The 23,274-nt window shown below is 42.9% G+C and overlaps 1 non-coding gene across 1 annotated transcript; it reads left to right on the top strand.

Moving 5' to 3' along the window:
* The first annotated feature begins 3,260 nt into the window (after positions 1-3,260).
* trnak-cuu (transfer RNA lysine (anticodon CUU)) lies at positions 3,261-3,333 on the top strand. The gene has a single exon. It is a non-coding gene; the product is annotated as a tRNA-Lys (tRNA).
* Positions 3,334-23,274: the final 19,941 nt, after the last annotated feature.

Below are 23,274 nucleotides of genomic sequence, written 5' to 3'. Positions count from 1 at the left end.
CAGCAAACCAGGGAAACAAAGAACAGGACAGGTGAGATGTGTATCCAGAAAGCGAGTGATCAGAAAAAGGAAATGGTGTCTTTCCCTGGCATTAGCTCATCGGTATGGTGTAAGTTTACCCTTACTCCATGCGACAGGAAAATAATTCGTGATCGGATCAACAAAATGCTTTGTAGAAGGAGGCGCTCTTTTCCTCTAGTCTAACAGTCTGTCCACAAACAAAACAGTCCTGTTAGACAAGAGGAACTGAAAAAAAACAATTTTGGCAATGGAAACCGGTGTGTGTGTGTCTCTCTCTGCTGGATGTCCCTCTCACTCTCTGCTGAATAAATAAAAGCATTTTATTAAAAACGCGTTTGCGTGGTATTTACTTTGGTCCCCTTTAACTGTTTTTCGATCTACTCTATTGCTTTGAGATGCCACTTTTAAAGGTGATATGTAAAATAAAGTTTTTTATTATTGTTATAGAGAAACATGATCAGATTTTCCCTGGTTCAGAAAAAAAGATCTAAAGTGCTACACATAACTTTCTTAATTCGATGTATTTAAAGCAGTGAACTACTGTAGGTGTAACATAACATTCAGAAATACAATCACGGATTTGACGAATAAAAACGATTACAATCTAATCCTTCCACGTTTGATCCCAAAATCCCAAGAAATATAAATCTTAACGGGTAGAAAGCTATGCTGAAAGTTTATTAAGATACTTAGAAGACAAAGATACTGTATCAATTTATGTTGCATTAGCCTGATTATGATTAAAAAACACATATAATTAAACACGCTTTTGCGATTTAAATCAGAACACGATTTAAATCAATATAAATGTTTATATTGTAACGCATACTGTCCAGCCTCCATTTCTCTATAAAAATTTACTCCATTGCACACACACACAATAGAAGCAGGAAGCAGAAGCAGGGACCGTTGTCAGAAGGGAAGAAGGTGACTATTCATTGTTATCAAAAATGACTTAGAATCGATCATGTTGTGATATTTTGAAATATAAAAGTCAATTGATTGTCCATAATATCGCTATTCTATTTTTTCGAAGAAATGTTTGTGAAAAGTCCAGCACCAGCTGGATTTGAACACACAACCCGTGAGTTAGCAAGCAGGCACATAGACCAGTAGGCTACAGGGGAAAACACAGGAAAAGAGAGGCGAAACAGCCCTACACAGCCCTGTCGCAGAACACGAATATAATCATAATGTTATTAAATTCTTTAGATACGCGATTCCATATTATATTAGCAGAAAAGCTTAAAACTACCACTTTTTCACACGCTATTTCACATGCTAGTTAAATACTTCGATGCTTGAAATGTTTAGGGAGAAATGGAATACTGGTGTGTATTTTTCCTTTAAAGTACCGATTCCTGGAATCTGACTGGCTGACACCCTTCTGAAGTGGTTCCATAAAATCTGGTATACGGAAAAGAAAGCATTGATAAAAAAAGCCTGGATTCTCATGTATCTCATACAAGTATCTTTTAATACAGTCTTTGCTGTGCTCTTGAGGATCCTTGTGATATTTTGAGCTCTAGTTGAATGATAAGTGTCGCATTTTAAATCATTTTCGTAGTTAGAAATTATGAAACGCCCTGTTAAAAGCAAGGGAGTTTTTATGCCCGTTGAAGTAAAACAAAATACCTGACAAAGTATGGCTTGGACAGATTCCAAGTGCTTGTACAAATGTGCTAAAGAAATTATACTTTGAGTATACAGCTTGTCCAAAGTCATTCATTATTAATACTATTAGTAATATCTTCGGTAAACGCTTTGATGCATAAATATTTCTGATAAAGGTAGGTTGTGTACTTTTGTCCAGCTGAGCAATCTTGCTTTCATAAAATATATACGCGATTCAATATTATATTCCCTTTTAATCAAATTCTAAAAGTATGCTTGTTGACTCCGGTATCTCTTTAGTTAAAGACTTCGATGCTTAAAATGTTTAGGGAGAAATGGAATACTGCTGTGTATTTTTTCTTTAAAGTACCAAGACCAGCCATATACTGTATGTTTATGTTCCAAAATTAATATCGTTTATGGCCTTCACACGCGTTACAGTATGCTCCTATTCTTTTTATGCTCAGCTGCTAAGATTTCCATTCAGTGGTAAAATTCAATATCTACAATGGGCACAGCAAAGACGTTCACTGTAAGTCTTTCTACGACAGACCAACGGACCACGAGTGCCCCTGTCGGTCAACCAATCACGTACTGCGGTGCCGCGCGTCATCTTGCGTCACAATGCACGACGCCACCTGCGGTACGTGTCTGTAACGCGCACTTTGAATGGCTGCATCTGTATGTAGGAAATAAAAAGAGCGGTTAGGTAGAACGTGTAGGGCGGCCCTCAGCAGAGTGGCGCAGTGGAAGCGTGCTGGGCCCATAACCCAGCGGTTGATGGATCGAAACCATCCTCTGCTACATGTGTCTTACGCATGGTTCATAAGCATGCCATCGGGTTAGCAAAGTGCATTAAAGTAGTGGGTATCTCCCTTTCTTTACGTTCCGTCCTGAGTTTCTCTCTCGTGTGTGTTTGTGCAAGCTTGACACTTAAGGGACTCTTTCATCTTCACCAATACGGAGATGACCAACTGTGTCTTCGGTTGTTCTGAGATCTTTGATAGTTTCTTCGAATGCTTCAAGTGAACCTCGAAATCGAAGCAGTTATGTTTATATTGATTTCTCGCATTAATCATTATTAACCAGGAACAGCCAGCACAGTCGGTCGCATTAGTAATTATGTCACGTCTCTACTTAGCAGAGCATTCAAAGACCCACTGGAAGCAGGAAAGCACTAAAACACTGCAAAACTGAACTCGGGAAAATCATACTGGGAGTTCTGAGCGATGTCTGCATCCAAGCCATCCAATACGGACTCTGAGACCTTGGAATATCAACACTATGATGCGCTACCTTTTCCCTGGAGCAAAACGATGGAATTAGAAGAATGCTTACCGCAGGATACAACTGTGCCGTTGTTATTTGGAGCACGGTTTTCACTTGCATGAAAACTACAGCAGAACGTAGAAGGATGATCACCGAGGAGTCCACGCGGGCATGCTGAGGAGATTGTAGGTCGTACATTTCAATGATTACTGACATTTGCACTGCTTGAGGTACAGTAATCAACAAAGAACAGGGTGTGCTACTCTCGAATCCGGTCACCACATGATGAAAAGCCAGGAAGTATACCTTGTCCAATTGACGTCAACAGGGACTCGTTAACCCCTTGCATCCCCAGCGCCCGGCTAGCTCAGTCGGTAGAGCATAAGACTCTTAATCTCAAGGTCGTGGGTTCGAGCCCCACGTTGGGCGGTGCCCGTCTCCTTATTAACAAAGTTTCGTGCTCATCCTTGACCCTCTTACACCTTGATGGTACCGAGCACTAAACTTTAATGCACAGGTGTGATGAAACTGAGATGAAAAGGGCTTATCTAGCTCTTTGCCCGAGAGGTAAATCAAAGGTTCCGCAGACAATCCGTTGGCTCCGGTCACTCGGACGCAGATAGGAGCGGCAGCCATCATAACTTGTATGAAAACTGATAAGAGCTCCTGTCTATTTACAGTTTCATTTACTCTAGCCTTTCCTTAAACACTGCGTGTACGAAGGCTAAGAAATTGCAGAGCTATTCTAATACAATAACTATTTGGAATCTTTTCGCCATAACAGTTTCACTGTGATTTTGCAGGTAACACGTACGTTGGGAAAACATTTTGAACGCGATCAATAACCGCACTGGAAAAATATGGGAAAGAAATGGTGAAAAGCGACTCTTCAACATGTGGAAATATCTTCCTGAGCGGAGTCCTTTTCTCAAAGCTCAACACTTTGCAAGAGTCACTTCTCCCAAGTGGCGCCTGCAGGTTTCTGTAATGTGCCTCCAAAGAGCCATGCGTTTGAGACAGGGCACGTTCCGATTTCATTGAACTAAGCTAGATGCACATTTTCTAATGCAGCCTTCATCAAAATAGACAGTTCATTTCTCGAAAGCTTCTCATGTAAAAAAAAGAAACAAAGAACGAGAACATATAGCTGACAATCTTCTGAAGCTGCAGATTTAGCTTTTGAGAAATGGACATTTTATGTACTTTATGCAGATGCTTTTCAAGCGCTGGTTTTAGAACGTCGCTGTGCTTCCAGCATCATTTTCAGCCTTCTAAACTGGCTATCGAGGTGCCGATCACTTTGTAAAGCGGTTGAGAGGCCGAAGCCTTTCAAACTGCTCTTGCCATTTCCTTCATTCAAAAGCGCTATTTTTTTTCTTTGTATGGAAAGCTTTTCAAGTCTTACATCGACACGCACCTTTCCTGAATGTTTCGCAAAGAAATCTAGTCTACCTTTAGGGAGCATGATGTTTAAATCAGAATAAGCCCTGGGTGGGCTCGAACCAGCAGCCGTTCAGTTAACAGCTGCACAGAAACACACACTGGTTGCTTTTCATCATTCACAAGTTTCTGGTTATGAGTAAAAAGGCCGGAATTTTTCTGCCAGCTTGCAGGATTTCCTCTGCGCCCACCCAGAGTAACCAAGAATTGTATTTCATCTTTCACAAGTTGTATGTTCAAGAAAGAAAATAAATACTTGTATTAAACTGAATCAAGCTGACAGAGTCTTTTTTCCACATTCGGAAGTTTTTCTTCAAGGAAAAACATCGCTGCCATTTTCTTGCCAGCCGGCGGTATTTCTTCTGCACCGACGATCCTGTTTTGTATTTCATATTTCGGAAGTTGTATGAATTTCTTGTCTTGAAAGTCGCTTTAAAGCTGTGCCTGTATATTAAACTGCAGGACCTGAGTTTTTGCTCTGTTTCCCATTGCATTCGTAAAGGCGTAAATCAAAGGCAATTCCTGCCTCTAACACTACTATAAATGGTATTCAAGTGTAGTGTGGAGTAGCTTCTAAAGTCAGCTCCATGAAGTTGTACCCCTACAGACAGCACAAACCATGAAACCCACCTCATTCGTTAGTGCTGCATTTGTGCCGGTTTGTGCTGCTTTCGTTTCCTAGATATAGCGCCTTGTTTTTTCGGGGTCGTGACGTCACTCAGCCTCCCTACAACATCGTAGGGGAACCGGACTGGTCTCATTCTTTAGTGCTACATTTGTGCCGGTTTGTGACGTTGAAAGTAACTTCCCAGCTTCTTGTGTTCCTTAGATATAACGTCTTCTTTTTCCAGGGGTGGTGTCACTCAGCCCCCATTCAACATCATAGGGGAACCAGACCGGTCTCAATCGTTAGTTCTGTGTTTGTGCCGGTTTGAAAGTAGCATTTGTGCTGCTTCCTGAGATATAGCGCCTTTTTTTTCCAGTGATCACGTGACCATGACTTTGACCTCCAGTGACCCCAGGTGCCGAGTTCAAGCGCTCTGTTACTGGCGCGAGTAACAGTTCTGCAACTTTATTCCTCTGTTTGACCTGGTGAAGGTACAGCGGTGGATTTTGCATTTAATATTGTAATGCATACGGCCACCATTACAGGTTGTTCTAACTGGCTTGACAGCGTGGTGGCATCATCACCCTTCCCTGTGAATAGCAGGGACCGCAGCCGTCAGGCTGACTGGAGATTTCCCCTTAGCTCAACTGGCTGGGTCCCTGTTGAGTGATGCCAGAGGCCTGGTTTTGAGTCCCTCATGGTGGGGGGCTGACCTGAGGTGGCAGAGGCTAGGGTGCATACCCAAATGAACCTGAGAGCTCTACATTGGTGTCAGAAGAGGGGAGGGATAGCCCTTCACTGAGGATGGTGAATTAAGCTGGGGAGAGTGTAACGCATACGGCCACCATTGCAGGCTGTTCGAGCCGGCTCACCAGCGTGGTGACGTCACCGCCCTTCCCTGTGAATAGCAGGGACCGCAGCCATCAGGCTGACAGGAGATTTCCCTTTAGCTCAACTGGCTGGGTCCCTGTTGAATGAAGCTGGAGGCCCGCGTTTGAGTCCCTTCAAACGCGTCAGTGGGGGGCCGACCTGAGGTGGCAGAGGCTAGGGCGCATACCCACGTGAACCTGACAGCACTACAATATCATTATCTTCTATGCGTTTGCATGAACAGGAAAATTAAATTTGTCTCCAATATCATACCCGAATCAGAAGAGTTGCGGGTGTAGCCTTAAAAATCGAACATTAGCAAACAATTGTATGTTCTTACAAAGAGGCTTTAATGAACATGTCTTAATACCTCGTAGCAGTGTCCTTTTTTAAAAATCTGAAGAAGTAAAAAGTTTCGCATTGTCTCCATCTTAAATAAACATAGACATCAAAGGACATGTGAAGATTCGACCTGTCGAGCCACGTATTTAAAAAGACTTGAATTTGCAACTTTCTGAACCATTGTTGCTCTTTTTTATGCAAAGCACATTTGCCAACATGAAAAGGACTTCAGGACGTTTTTTTTAAAGGGGCACTATGTACAAAGTTTACACGGTTCATGACACATCCGAGAAACAAATGCTACTTTCAACGGCACAAACATAGCATTAATCAATAAGGTAGGTTTCATCGTTTGTGCTGTCTGTAGGGCGACCAACTTCGCAGAGCTCCTAAAGTCTTGTACACATTTCTCCAATGTTGCTTCTGTAGCCATTGATGCTTTATGAAATGGCAACCACCACAGTTCAAGTTACGGACAGGAAGGTAAACAGGTTTCTCCGCCATTGGCTAGAAGTTCCACCTAGCTTTACTAGCCTCAGTTTCTACAACAGATCCTCAAAATTACAGATTCCTATTTCATCATAAGTTGAGGAGATCAAAGTTGCAAAGGTCAGACTTGAAGTAGCATTATGTGACTCGAAAGATGATAAGATTAGAAAAGCAAGAATACACAGTGCTGTGGAATCCGCAGAAAGCCAACTGAAGTATCAAAAAATTATTAGACAGCCAACTGTCGGCTGTCAAGGTCTGGGTTTTGCAAGTAATTTTAAAAGGAAAATCGAGGAGAGCAGCTTAATTCAAGAAGAGATAAGAAAGAAGGAAGAAGAGGTTCGCAGTTCAAAAGCGATACAGTTGGGAAAACAAGATGCATGGACAAGATGGGAAACAACAGATAGAAAGCTAACATGGAGTGACATTTGGAAACTTGAGCCTTTGCAGATTCAGTTTCTATTACACTCAGTTTATGATGTCTTACCCACTCCAAGTAATCTCCATAGATGGGGCCTAACTGAAAGCCCCTGCTGCACACACTGTGTGGAAGAATAGGCAACCTTGAACATGTGTTATCAGCCTGCAGTGTGGCACTAGGGCAAATCAGGTATCTGTGGTGCCACGATAAGGCACTAGCCTAGAATTTGGATAAATTTAGAAAAAGTATGAAACCTCAATCAGCACGATCCAACATTAGCTTTACCAAGGCTGGAGAAAAGAGCACAGCACTTGCTGAAGTTAGACCTGACAGCATCCTTCAAGGACACTTCAGCAGGAATTGGTCAATGGAGGTCGACTTACACAAGCGACTTGTATTTCCAGACATAGTCCAGATAAACTAGCGACCAGATGTAGTCGTCCTCCCAGAGAAAGGTTATATTCCTCATTGAACAGACAGTTCCTAGGGAAGAGAGGTGCCAGGAAGCTTTTAGAGGAAAAAAGCAAGGTACGCTGAGCTTTTGGATAACATTAGAAGCAAAGGGTGAAAAGTCTGGTCATTTCCAGTTGAGGTAGGATACCGTGGTTTTCCAGCCCAGTCACTTTGCAGGATGTTAGGAGAGCTGGGGATAAGCAACAAAGATAGAAAATCAGCAGTGCAATAGATGATAGAGACAGCAGAAAAAGCCTCATGATGGCTCTGGTACCGACAGGACGAACCATTATGGCCGCCACAGGCAAGCAGTGGTTGATCATCACTGCTGTCCCGCTATCCTGAAGAAGTAATGGGTTAAGGGACGAAACTTCTTGTGATGGATAGACCTAGCTGGTGATGCCAAGGCAGACTGTTTCATCTCGTCTGTATTTGATACATACAAGAATGCTTTTATTGAGGAAACATCCGTCAAACATGCCGCTGTCCTTCAGATCAGTGAACAAAGATGAATTCCATTGACTCCATCCTTCGGAGATGCCACCAACTTTTAATTCATTGATTCACAATGCTGGCTCCATCCAAGTAGCTGTCTGGCGTTGCCATCATCTATGTTATGGCGGAGAAACCTTTGAAAATTCCTAATGTATACGTCTTTCTACAGCTTCCATGTAGTAGCCTCCCACAATTTTTGGATTACTGCTGGTGGTAAATGCATTTAACCAAATAATATTTCTGAAAAACCCATCAATGCACCCACTTATACAAAGATCAAATGGCTTCAGTTTGTCATAAGAATCAAAATGCCAAATGTAGTTGGTCTTACGCCTCGCTTTTCTAAGATGAACTCCTCTTGAATCCAGGGCCTTCAATATTAAACAAATGTCTCCTTTCTTCACATGCAAACCATTTTCTTGACATTTTGCGTGCATCCATCGGTAGCCATGAAGCTGACTTGAACTTTGCAATTGGCGCTGAATAAACACGATAATCTCGTTGTAGTCCTTATGACGAAATAGACTCTTAGACTTCAAAATACATTTTAAATGCCTTTCGGTGATAATGTATCCATGATGACTGGCAAGAACAAGCGTTATGTCTTTGTGTTTGAGACCCAGCCGAAAGTATACTTCTATAAACTCAGCAATTTCCATTTTTCTAGAGTGCAACTGTGTAAGATAGAACTATTAGGCAGTATGTTCTATAAACTGGAAACAATATATGGTGCACACGCAAAAGTATCTGGTGCTCACCTGAAAGTATCTGGTGTGCATGCAATAGTATCAGGTGCGCACGTGATAGTATAAGGTGTGCACCAGATTGTTCCCCGAAAAAAATTACACCATGTCCCCTTAAGGACTCCGTACTATGCCACCCTGGTTTCTAATTATTTATTTTTAGCAGCTTCACGTTACAATTTTCCACATGCATTGTGACTGCTGCTTCTACTGCCTACTACTCCCTGATGAAATTGTTACACCGAGGACTTTTAACCCCCTGCTACTGCATTGATTCAGGATTTCCTTTTACATCTTGTTGCATCGTCACGGATTCATCGAACATGCTTCTAAGGTACACTTCACTGCAACTAAAACAGGAATAATTTCCAGGTAAAAGACACATTTGATTATTGCCATAATATTGGGATCTTACAACCGATGTGTTAGATCCATCACGGCACAGGACGCCCTTTCTTTCCTTCATCTACTTGCGGAGTGTCTATCCCTGCCTCTCGGCACAAGACTGTAAGTCCATCCCACACCGGCGCTGACCTAAAAAATCTACTCTCACTACTGCGCTTGGAATCCACTCCGCTTTTCCCAGGTTCCCCAACACTAGCCAGATCAGCTCTACTAAACACCCGCTCTGTGAACAATACGGCTGTTTTTATAAATGACTTTAATACAAATAAAAAAAACTGGACTTTCTGTGCTTAACCAAAACCCCGCACAGACAATACAATGGTCTCCTGTATAACCAACTAGTCCCTCCTGGGTATGGGTTGTTTGACCTCCTGTGTCTCTCAGGCAGAAGTGGGGGCATCATTGATATTTACAATCTTCTTTACAATTGAAGTCCTGTTACTGTACCTCTTCCCTCTTCTTTTGAGTGTCATTGCCACAGTTTATAGACCACCCAAACCTAATGAAGCCTTTTCAGGTGAGTTTACTGATTTACTTTCATTTTTATGCCTCTGATTTAAGAGGATCCTTATTCTTGGGGACTTTTATATACACGTTGACTCAAGGTCTTCCAGTTTGGCTAAGGATTTTCTAGCTCTGTTGGGATGCTTTGATCTAACTCAGTTTGTTCGTAGCCCTACACATAACAAAGGACACACCCTAGACTTAATCATTGCAAATGACTGTTCTGCTTCCCACTGCTCTTCCCTTGGTCTACGCCTCTCTGACCACTCAGCTATTCTTTTCAATCTGGAATTACCTGTTTCTAACGCTTCCCCCTCACGCTCTGTAAATTTCCGCATCTGGCGATCAATTGAACAGCCTAGGTTTGCAAATTCTGTCCTATCCTCCTCATCTTGTTTCTCAACCTCTGATACTCTAGGGGACAAAATACATTTGCTTAATAGCGGTCTTTTATCTATCCTTGACACATTTGCACCTATAAAAACTCGAACCATCTTCTTTCTCTCTGCCCCCTGGTACGCCAACCATCTGAGATCTACGAAGGCAGTCTCCTGCAAACGTGGGCAAATGTGGAGTCTTTCTGGCCTAAATGTACATTATCAGGCTTGGAGAGATTACTTGTCTGAATATAAGGTTACAACAGAGTCTGCTAAATCCACCTACTTCTCTCAATTACCATAACAACCCAAGGCATCTTTTTTCCACCATCAACAGTTTGCTAAAGCCAAACTGCCCCACCATATTACCTGCCTCATTGCAATTTTGCAACACATTCATAGATTTCTTTTGCTCCAAGATCAACAACATCTGGCATCACATTCTCTCCACAATGCATTTCATACCCACACCTCCTGCCGACTTGTCATACTTTTCTGGTTCCAATCTCTCCATCTTTTCTCTTCTTGACTTTTCATCCCTCAGTAAACTAGTTTCACACATGAAATCCACCACCTCTATATTAGATCCCATTCCCACCACTTTTTTTCAGTCCTGTTTCACTTCTCTCTGCCCCGTTGTCCTCAATATAATAAATGAATCCTTGAAAACTGGTGTTGTACCAATGGTCCTCAAAAGTGCTGCCATTACCCCCATGCCAAAAAAGCCTAACATGGCTCTGGAAAATTTAAACAATTTTCGCCCCATCTCCAACTTCCCCTTCTTGCAACAATTCTACAACGTGCTCTCACATTTCAATTACATAACCACCTCTTTGTAAATAACCTTTTCGGACCCCTCCAATCTAGTTTCCGTCAACTTCTGTCAGCGTCAGTACAGAAACTGATCTGATCAAAGTTACTAATGTTTTTCTAATAGCTTCTGATTCTGGTTCTCTCTCTTTCCCCATTCTTCTTGATCTCAGTGCTGCTTTCGACACTGTTAACTATGACATCTTACTTTCTCGTCTTGAGACTGGAGTTTCTGACACTGCTCTCAAATGGTTCAAGTCTTACCTCACTGATTGCTGTCACTTTGTCTCTCTTAATGGGTATAGGTCTGAAATTGATCTTGATAAGTCTGGTGTTCCTCAGGGCTCAATACTGGACCCCTTGCTTTTCAGCATTTACATGTTTCCACTTGGTCAGCTTTTAAGATCACATGGCCTCAGCTATCATTTCTATGCTGATGATACTCAAATATACATCCATACCAAATCTGACACTGATGTGGCTATCTCTGTTCTATCTAATTGTATCTCTAACATAAAATCTTGAATGACTCAAAATTTCCTTCATCTTAACTGTGACAAGACTGAAGTCATGCTTATTGGTACCCCCCATCAGCTTTGTAAAGCAATTCTGTAACCCTACACTGTATCTGTAGATGGTTCTGTACTTGAGCTTGGTCTAAATTGAAAAACCTTGGGGTGATATTCGATTCTGGCTTAACATCAGACTCACATGTGCAGCATATTGTCAAAACATCTTTTTTTCACATCAGAAATATCGCTAGACTACGCCCTATGTTATCACTAACTGTGGCTGAAAAGCTGATCAACACATTTGTGTTCTCCCGAATTGACTACTGTAATGCTCTACTCACTGGGGTATCTAAATCTACATTGAACAAACTGCAGTATGTCCAAACTTTGGCAGCCAGAATCCTGACCAGGTCTAGTGCAAGTGATCACATTACTCCTATCCTGGAGTCCTTGCACTGGCTTCCTGTCAAATTCCTTGTGGACTTTAAAATCCTCATGCTCACCTATAAGGCTCTGCATGGCATATCACCTCAGTATCTGTCTGAACTATTTTTGCCCTACTCCCCACCTCTCAACCTTCGCTCTTCTAATTCTAGTCTCAAATCTGTCCCCCAAGCCCGTCTACACTCTATGGGAGACAGGGCCTTCTGTTATGCCCCCAACCTCTGGAACCCTCTCCCCAAGGATATCAGAGAGTCACCTTTTCTAAACTCCTTCAAATCCAGACTCAAAACTTTCTTCTTTAGAAGAGCCTTTACTAACTGGATCCATTCTTTACCCCTCTGCTCCTACTATTCTATACTATATAGTACTATACCTACTGTACTGTACTATATAGTACCACCATCCATGGTCTCCTCTGTGTATTGTGATTGTGTATTATCTTGTGTATTGTTTTTATTTATTGTAATTGTCATTCTGTAAAGTGCTTTGAGAAGCCACCTTTAAAGGCACTATATAAAATAAAGTTTATTATTATGGTCCAGTGGCAATTCTTGATAAATTTGCCAGATATTTACAATCCGTTTGAAGTGATATGGAAATGGCATGACTTTGTTGGACTCTTATTGTAATGGTATGATCCATTCATACTGATGTGGGAATAGCATGACTCTTTTGTACTGTTGTGATAATGGTATGATCCACTTTAACTGATTTGTTAATGGTACAACCCAGTTGTACGTTTGTAATAATGTAATCATCTATTTGTACTAATGTGGTAATAGTATGACCCTTTTGTACTGCAGTGATAATGGTACCATCTATTTGTACTGATGAGGTAACGGTATGATCCATTTGTACTGCTTATGGCAGGGATGGGAGTCAACTGATAAGAGATTCCAAGTGCAAGACAGAGACTCCCTAACTAAGGAAAGATAAGACTGGCTATTCAAAGTGTTCAAGGTCTAGGGAATGTCCAAACACAGGTGACCTCCCCCCATTACCATGATAAAAATTTGCGTCAGAAATGGCTGAAGTTTGCTATATAAACTGGAGTTTTGTACCTATATTTCCAAACAATTCTTTGATTTTATTGTTCCTTGCATGCAATAAACTCAGTTGTTTAAACTTCATCTTGGGGTCCAGAACTTATTTGTCTGTTACAACAATCCATTTGAACTGATGTGGAAATGATATGATCCATTTCTACTGAAGTTATAATACCCAGTTGTACTTCTGTGATAATGGCATGTTCCATTTGTACCTGTGTGTTAATGGAATGACCTAGTTGTACTGCTGTGATGGTATGATCCATTTGTAGTAATGTGGTGATGGTATGACCCAATTATATTGCTATGATAAAGGTGTGATCCATTTGAACTGTTGTTGTAATGGTATGATCCATTTGTACTGTACTAGTACTGGTATGATCCATTTGAATTGACGTGGTAATGGTATGACCCAGTTGCACTGCTGTGATGATGATATGATGCATGTGAACTGATGAGGTAATGATATGATCCATTTGTTCTGAAGTGGTAATAGTATGATCCATTTATTCTAATTTGGTAATGGAATGACCTAGTTGTACTGCTGTGATAATGCTGAAAAGAGAAGAAAGAAAACAATGTTTTGGGTGTGGATGTAAGAAAGATAGGGCAGTCAGCAAAGATAATATAGCGTGGGAATAAAAAGCCAGGACAGAGGAGGTGTGGGAGCAGGGGAGAGGCAGAGTGGCCAATCAAGTGGTGCAAGGTTGAGAGAGGTGAAGAGTGGTGTGAAACAAAACCTACAAATGAATAGAGAGAATTAGAAGAAAACAAGTCTGTCGTTGAGAGAAGGGGGAAGGTGTGAACCAAGTTTTTAATGTCTTTCTGCTATAGGAATTAGGAAACCCTACTTTGAGAACGCAGATGGAGAGATCAGTGTGATCAGGGCCATCAGAGGTGAAATGAGAAACTATGGGTTTGGAGAAATTTTTAATCTTCACAGCCCTAACATATTCTCTGAAGCTGTCTCTGGTCTCCTTCCTGTTTCCCCAATGTAGATGGCTGGGTATTTACTGCAAGAGATACAGTAAATAAGATTGCTGGAGGTACAAGATGTCATCAGAGTGATCTGGAATTGTCCTGAGAGGCCTTGAATGAGTGTGGTGTTAGATATCTACTTGCAGGTGATACAGCGAGCTCTGTTACAGGGGATGGATGGTGTGGTATGGATGATTGCTGAGGGCAGTAAAGGGAGCTGTGAACAAGAAGGTAACGCAGATCAGGTGGTCTTTGCTGACTGCCCTATCTTTCTTACACCTGAAGAAAGCTCCACGGTCGAAACGTTGTATAGTAATGTGGTGTTGTAACAGAAAGAATAAGGTTCTTGATCCCGAGATGAAGTAAAACAGATGAGTTTATTGCATGCAAGGAACAATAAAGCCGAAGTCTTGTTTCCCGCAAGAAACAACAAAACCGAAGTATTGTTCGATGTGCCGGTACAAACTTTTAGGTTATATAGTCCTTGCTTGCTGCTTCAGACGTCATTCGATGTTAGGGTAAGAGGGGGGGGGTCATGGTATTTGGCCAAATGGTCAGTTTAAGATTATGCCCCCAGGGGGTTCCTTGCTCGCATCTGGAATCCTTATCAGTTAACCCCCTTTCCTGCCATAAACCCCTGTTGCTTAGAAGTCTAATTTTCAGGCAGAACTGACTTAAGTTATTAACCCTTTTAACATCTTGTCTCTTACTTCATTCCCCCCTTATAAAATATGGCATACGTCAGGACTGCCTATTTTTACACATACAATGTCAGGGCAGATCTTTCCTTTTTAGATGTACGGGCATGCATTACCATGACATTGTGCGTTCCACGGTTACAACAAGATGTTATTGATGTTTTTGTACAAGTGATAGTTACAATTATACACATAAAACAATCCTAATCCTACAAACACATAAAGTCCTACCCCAGGACCCAAACGCAGACCTCAGTCATGTGGAGATCTATCGTCAGGATCTTGGAACAGCACTATTGACCCAACTCCGATTATAATTTTTTTTTTGGCTGAATAGATATGCCAACACCCGGAATGTATTGATGCCATATTCCCAGTAATGCTCCTCAGGCCTAACAAGCACACTGTTGGTCTTAGGAAGCATCAGACACAGAAACGGTAACAACATCCTTCTTTCTGTTCAGTCTCTGGTGCCGTGGGTCAGTGAAAGTGCGATGCGCGGATCCAGCGATCTCATCCTGTCACTCAGATGGCACAGTCAGTAGTTGGTGGCACTTGATATGGTCCCTCCCAGCAGGATTGCAGCATCTGGCAGGGTATCTCTTCTTCACCTACACCCACTCGCCAGGCATCCGGTCGTGTCTCCCCTCTACTGGAGGTCCCCAAGCGTCCGGCACCTGTTCACGAGCCCTGTGCACCGCTTCAGTTAACAAACCTACAACACTTTAATAGAGAGTTAGTAAATTCATCAGTGCGTTAGCCACACTTGGCCTCCAGGGAGTTTCTTTGGCTGCCCGTGATGATCTCAAATGGGCTCAGTCTCACAGTTCCGTTTGCTCCAGCCCGCAAACCGCACAGGGCATCTACCCACAGTGTTCCTTCAGTTGATATTTCCTTAGTTGGTCTTTCAGACTGTGGGTGATGGGGGCAATGTGACTTCCAACTTACCCCTAGTGAGGCAATTACAGCCTGACACACCTTCCCAGTGTAGTATGCCCCTAGATCAGTATCCAAGGGGCAGGGCAGTCCGTACCACGGGATCATCTTTGTCATACACTTGGGTATGTGCCAGCCCACATCCCATCATCATACAACCCCTTTACACATTTGTTCTAACCACTATTAAACATCTATTGAAGGCCTCAACCTGAATTCTCCCTTTTCCCCAATAGAGGTTTCACAGGGGTCTCAGACTCCCGCTCTCCCAGTGCCGCTCGTCTGGCATCTGCATCTGCATGGTTGTTACCTTGAGTTACTGGAATTCTTTATTTATTGTGTTATTTACACCTTACTCAAGCTGCTTCTGTCGGCAGCTGTAAAACTACAAATCAGTTCAGAGACAAGACCAGTATTCTTAACTGGAGTCCCTGCCGTTGTGAGAGAATCCTATTTCTCCATAGCCATCCAGAATTGTGGCCTACATGCAACAAATACATACATTATATACATATACAGTAACCCTTTAACATCTTTCTTTTTACAATCTTCCATCACTGCTCTTAACTGGCTTGCTGCGCTGAGGCAGTGGAGGGGCATTTTTCCGATTGTTAGCACCTCGAATTCTGTTGTAACGGCTCAGCCTGATCTCTGTTCTCCCTCATGCATCAGAGAGGACCCATCAGTAAACAGTATTATATTTTCTTAAATTTTCACGGTCCCCCACCTTTTGGCTACAGCATCTAATGGTATAATAGTGCCTACCCCCATGCTCCTGCGTCAGCACAGCTGCCCAGAACCCTTTTTCCACACTTACATACAAAGAATGGTTGATCCATCTGAGGAAACCCCAGTCTCAGCACCTGTAAGAGAGCTTGTTTCAAATTATTACAGGCGGCTTTTGCTGCTGGAACCAAGGCAATCTTGTCCTTGTACTGCACTCCCCCCTTAAGCAGATCTGTTAAGAGTTGTGCACCCCGTAAAAACATTGCACCCAAGCCCTGTTAAAATTTCACAATGCTAGACACAAAAGGGCCTTATCATAACTGCTTCTATTAGACACTCTAAAGCTGAAGCAACTCAGACTTGTGGGTTTCCTCATCAGGGGAAGCACTCAGAATACCATCAACATACTGAGTGATCACAGTCAGTTGAAGCCACGTGATACCCTGTTCTGGATAGTCATTCTTTGTAATGCATAATATTCCAACCCAATAGATCTGGGATAAAACCACCCACATTCGTGTGATAAGTGCACGTGAATGTTAAAATCTGGTACTCAGCAAGTAAAACTTGCTACCCCAATACTCCTGTGGCTTCCTGCCGTCTCCCCATATACATTACTCTATAGCACACTGTTGAACAGAGGAGTGAAACAAGCATGACAGTAGTGCTCCAGTATCCCCTAACAGAGAAACCAACACCCCATTTACAGTACATTTTTATCCACTGGACTGGGACAGACTTAGGGAGGCTACAAGGGATTTACAGGATCTAATCGTTAGGTAAACAGATCTTCTCACAAGACTGTTTATTCTCCCCAGTCTCAATTCTAAACCTACAGCGTTTCAGCATGTCTGGTTTCGAAACATTCGAATAAATCCAAATTGTTTCCACTATTGCAACTAATTGTATAAAAATACAAAAACTGTTTATCTAACTACTTTTACGTCCACCTGTACTGTACTTATACGTTTCAGACGCTCTTATATTTTCCAATCTCCTTAAGTTGATTTTCGTCAAGTCTCTTTAGTTACGTCTCTAGCCAGTCCCGCTGGCTAAACACACTCACACCGTCATTTAGTATACCAAAACTCACAGTTACACACATACATGCCGGCACACAAATTCATAAAACACACATACACATCGAGAATATATTTTTCTCTTCGTACTACAATGTGTTGTATTCTTGTTTCACTTCTACATGAATCCTTTTAATTCCTGAAGCGCACTCCAGGTTCGCTGCGTTCCTAATTTCGGGTGCGGTACTTTACCCCACCGGTCAATATCTTCTGGTTTTGGATTTGATAGTATGGGGGAATCGGGGAAGGTAGGTGCGAGTGCAGACCCCCTTGACGGGGTGCGAGACAGTTAGAGTGACGCTGTCATCACCAGCGCCAGCCCCCGCTACATCAGGCCCTCTGTTTAAGAAGGGAGTTCCTGTTCCGTCTCTATCACACTCGTACCAGGTGTCATCCCACTCAGACCCCCCGTCTCCATATGGTCATTGTGGGAATTGATCCCAATTATTTTCATTTCCTGCCTGTCTGTTCCCCTATGGGAGAGCAGGATATAACACATTAACTAGTGCAGTGCGACCAGGAACTAATTCTTCTTTTAGTTTCCGATTCTCCTGCACTGCCTCTTTTCGCTTTTGTTTATACTCTTTCGTAGCGGGTAAAGTATCTTTTCTTCCGGGTTTTTGTTTTCCCCGTAAACACACTTTTAAGAAGTCACATCCCAATTTCTTTCTTTTTTTTTCATGTATCTGCCACCACTGGTGCCGGCCGTGCACCAGGGTGGGAGCTACATGCTTGTGCTTTTGCCAATCAATACACATATGCTTTCTTTACAGGCGTCTTCGCCCCAAACTCCTTCTGACAAACTCAGCTTTTCCCATATTTTTCTCCTTCTTTTCCGTCAACTTACGCTTTTCCGATATATAAACGGACCCTTCCACCACTTTCTCAAACCATCAGTTAGCACACATGTTCGGTCTCTTTTACTTTTGTCGTGTGTGAGGTAACAGCTCATTCAGTAGGGGGATGTTTTCACTTGGAAAAATCTGTGCATTACTGCACTCATTCAGCTAAGGGCGTCTGTTACCTCCAGATCTAAATGCCTCTCCGAGACTTTAGAGAGGACTTACACCGCACTGTTCACAGGTAAGAAACGAGACCTCGAAAACCCCCTTTCTTGATCAGTAATTCACCATTCCCAGAACGCCAGCATCGCTGCTTTTGCCCCGGGGTGGACTTACGCACTGAGCTCAATCAGGGCGATTCTCGGGTCTCAACGTCCTTTAAATCCTGCTACTTAATGCTTTGCTCTTTTATTATGAGGTGTGTTTATGTTAGTGTCGTGCGTGTGTATATGTATTTCACAAACAAGGAAAACACCAAAAACATACATACATATATATATCACTTCTACTCCTGTTTCCTTTAAAACAAAAAACCACTCCACGCCAATCCGTGCACGATCAAGGCGTAGCTAATCTCAGGACCCCGGGCGCAATTAAGGCCCACACCAATCCTGGATTATACGTGCATTTAATGCACCACTCAGCTCCAGAACCCCGGGCGCAATTAAGGCCCACACCGATCCCGAGCCACAGAACTCCGGGCGCAATTAAGGCCCACACCAGTCCTGAACTACGTGCATTTAATGCACCACTTGCTCTAGAACCCCGGGCGCAATTAAGGCCCACACCGATTCCGAGCCTCAGAACTCCGGGCGCAATTAAGGCCCAAACCAGTTCTGACCTTCAGAACTCCGGGCGCAATTAAGGCCCACACCAGTCCTGAACTTCACGGTAAGGGTCCAAAACCCGTTCAAAACTCCACGCGCAATTAAGGCATATACCAGCTTCGAACGCCTGTACACAATACCGCGGAACCCCTGCCAGACCAAATTCTGGGCTTACAGCAAACAACCCATTACATACACCGGTGTCTTCCCCGGGCCAGAGGAATTCAGAAACTCACGTTTACTCCGTCATCTCGGGCGATTCTCGCAGGGAGCAGAGATTTCCCAATCGGTCAGAGAGAGTCGGGACTTTTAAATAAAAGAGGAGTCCTTACCTCTTAGTTATGTGCGCGCTGACCGTCTCTCCTGCCGATGGGAAGTTCTGCGCCTTCTGGAGCATCCGCCGACTACGCCAAATTTGTTGTAACAGAAAGAATAAGGTTCTTGATCCCGAGATGAAGTAAAACAGATGAGTTTATTGCATGCAAGAAACAACAAAACCGAAGTATTGTTCGATGTGCCGGTACAAACTTTTAGGTTATATAGTCCTTGCTTGCTGCTTCAGACGTCATTCGATGTTAGGGTAAGAGGGGGGGGGGGGGGTCATGGTATTTTGCCAAATGGTCAGTTTAAGATTATGCCCCCAGGGGGTTCCTTGCTCGCATCTGGAATCCTTATCAGTTAACCCCCTTTCCTGCCATAAACCCCTGTTGCTTAGAAGTCTAATTTTCAGGCAGAACTGACTTAAGTTATTAACCCTTTTAACATCTTGTCTCTTACTTCAGTGGTAATGGGTAAGTTGACATTTGTCTGTGAGAGAGAGAGACATTGAGGCAGTACTAGTGTGCGTGAAGAATATAGAGCTAATATTTGGCTTGGGCCTAAAGGCTGTACTGATGTTTTGGATCTGACACCACACTGGGGTAAGGAGAGACAAAGGCAGTGATGATGGGCATGGATGGTTTGGCGCCAGCACTTATCTGGAATGGAGTTTGTAATTCTGCACATAAAGGATTTGGATTTGGAATTCACACTTCCAGCTGTTCCAACTCAGTGTCATACACAACCTGCTCACACAAAGTACTGCCTTTGTATTTCATTCCCCCCTGACAGTGTGAGCTCCAAACCTTTCATTTAAATCACTATTATGTTTCTGTCTCTCTGTCCCTAAGAGCAGTCTGAGCTTCAAATCCATCCTGCCCATTGTTACTGCCACTCTGTTTTATTTCTCTCAAACCTAGTGTCAGCTCAAAACCCTTGATTTCCGTGAGTTCTGCCTGTGTGTATCTCCCTAAGACAAATGTCAGCTCTATATCTTTCATATACCTTTACATTGTTACTACTCAAATGTCTCTCGCTGTTACCCAGCCCAACTTTAAACCCTTCATTTCTATAAGTAATCTTTCATTAGTAATGCTTCTAAAGAGGTCTTCTCTCCCCCAAACAATAGTGAGCTCAAATAATTCATACCTATCAGTATAACCTCTGTCTCTTTCCCTCAGACCAGAGTGAGTTCAAAACCTTTCCTTCCCCTCAGTATTTCCTCTGCGTCTCTCTCCCCTGTAGCAGTGTGAGCTCTAACCACTACATTTCCATGAGTTCTGTCTGTGTCTCTCTCTCCCAAAGCCAAATGCACCATTAATAGTACTTCCTCACATTTTCTCTCTGCACAGAACCAGCTTCAAAATCTCCATTTCCATTAGTATGGCTCTGATGTCTTATTCTCTCCCCTAAACCAGATTGAGCAAAACCATTAATGCTCATCTTTACTGCCTTTGAGTCTCTCACTCTCTCTCGCTCCCAGTCCAGTGTCAGCTCCAAACCCTTCATTTCATTCTTTACAACCACTGTTATTCAATCTCTCCCAGTTGCTCTTAACTCCAAACCCTACATATTCATAAGTACTCTGTGTTTGTCTGCGTCTCAGCCCAAAGTCAGTTGTAAGTCTTTCTCTACTGCCTCTCTCTGTCTCCCCACATTTGCATTAGTACTGACGTCTGTGTCTTTGTCATACAATTACCACAACAGTACAACTGGATCATACCATTGCTACATTAGTATGAATGGATCATACCATTGCCACTTCATTTCAAATTGATCATACCATTATCGTAGCAGTACAACTATTTCATGTAATTACCAGATTACTACAAATTTATCTTATCATTATCACAGCAGTACAAAACAGTCAAACTACTACCAAACTAGTATGACTGAATCATACCTTTATCACTTTAGTACTAATGATTCATACCATTACAACTTAAGTTCAAATGGATCATACCACTATGACAGCAGTACAACTGGGTGATTACCATTACCAGATTAGTATAAGTGGATTATACCATTTCCAAATCAATTCAAATGGACCCACATTAGTTTGAATGGATCATACCATAACTACTTAATTTCAAATGAATCAAACCATTTTTACAGCAGTACAACAGGGTCATACCATTACCACTGTAATGTTTCATAGCCGTTCAGGGACGCCAAATATGTAATCATAGTGGCTCTCTGAAGGCACCAGTTCTGTAGGGTTTGGGCATTTACTGAGACAATTATCAATTGTAGCAGTAAATCACAAAGTTGATTCTTTTGATGGCTTTAGAATCCAACCATGCGACATAACTCAAACAACGCACACACACAGGTACTAATACACGAGGATACATTTATTAATACATAGAATATGCATATAAACCTAACAGATCTTATCGAGAGGGTTATCAGAATACAAAAGATATATATTCAATAAGTTACGAAGAGTTACACATATCAAGAGGACATACGTTCAGTATATCATTCATTAAGACCGTTTCATAAATGAACTTGGTTATAACTTCTACATTAGATACTCAAAACAAGTACATAACTCTTAGGAATTAAATTGATATCAACTGGTTGGGATAGCAATTGAATTCTCGAGCTGTAATGCATTGAAGTTGAATACTCATCCAATCTTTGGGGATTCAGATCTCCTGCGGGCACAAAGAAACAGTTGCAGGCTGTTGCTGTCCAATCCGCGCTCTCTGGCTCCGTGCCAGGCTGTGCTGTGCGGCTTGCGACGGTGCGCTGCTGATGCTCACTGACCGGCTAGTTAGTGTTGGTTTTAACTAGCAAAGTTTGTGCACGGGAGAAAAGATGACTGTGGGTCCCAGCAAGTCAGGAAGAGGACCGGTTCGTTCCTGATGAAGAGCTAGTTCTGAATAGTGATTCAGCTGTCCACAGTTCTGACCTGTTCACGAGGCCTGCTGCTGGTTACTCTCTGGCAACCTCCACTCTAGACTCTTAGAACAAAGGAAAGTTCTGGCACTCGGACACACTGGCCGTTCCGTGGTTGTCCGGGCTGAGTCTCGGGATGGTCAGGAGGCGCGCTGCGAGAATGTCCTGCCCTTGGGAGCCTTCTGCTCCTGGGCCGTCCTGCCCTGGAATTCTCCTTTGAATTCCCTTTAGAACAGTCCACAGAATTCTCCCTGAATCTTACTGAATCTCTCAGGCTCTCATTGAATCTGAATCTCCAGGCCTGTGTTGCCTGTTTTTACCTGAAGGAACTTCAGCTTGTTGATTGGCTGAAAGTTCCATGGGCATCAGAGTCCCACGTGGGTTACTCGGCCCTACCAGTCCCTGATTGGTTGATCAAGGTGAGATATGAGTCACTTACTGCTGACACTTAGGAATGCAGTCCAGATGTCCATTCGGCACTCCCTAGACTGATAGGCGCCAATGGATGACCATTGATCATGATAGCCAGGCTTAGCTAAGTGCATCCCCCTTTGGGAGCTGTCCTAGGACCTTAAATCACCCTGCACTAATGGTCTCTCTGTGGCTGCACCACAGAGATGAACAGAGAAATGGGGCCTCATTTGGGAAGCTCAGAAACACTTAATTCTGCCTTATTATTAAGCCTCGCCGCTACACCACATTAATAATAATTGCTTACACTTACATAGCACTTTTCTGGACACTCCACTCAAAGCGCTTTACAGGTAATGGTGACTCCCCTCCACCCCCACCAATGTGCAGCATCCACCTGGATGATGCAACAGCAGCCATAGTGCGCCAGAACGCTCACCACACAGCAGCTATCAGTGGGGAGGAGAGCAGAGTAATGAAGCCAGTTCATAGATGGGGATTATTAGGAGGCCATGATTGGTAAGGGCCAATGGGAAATGTGGCCAGGACACCAGGGTTACACCCCTACTCTTTTCAAGAAATGCCCTGGGATCTTTAATGACCACAGAAAGTCAGGACCTCGGTTTTACAACTCATCCAAAGGACGGCGCCTGTTTACAGTATAGTGTCCCCGTCACTATACTGGGGCATTAG

Source organism: Atractosteus spatula, chromosome 25 (assembly GCF_055471065.1).
Source record: "Atractosteus spatula isolate fAtrSpa1 chromosome 25, fAtrSpa1.hap1, whole genome shotgun sequence".
Taxonomy (NCBI): Eukaryota; Metazoa; Chordata; class Actinopteri; order Semionotiformes; family Lepisosteidae; genus Atractosteus; species Atractosteus spatula.
This window is presented reverse-complemented; position numbering and strand designations above follow the sequence as displayed.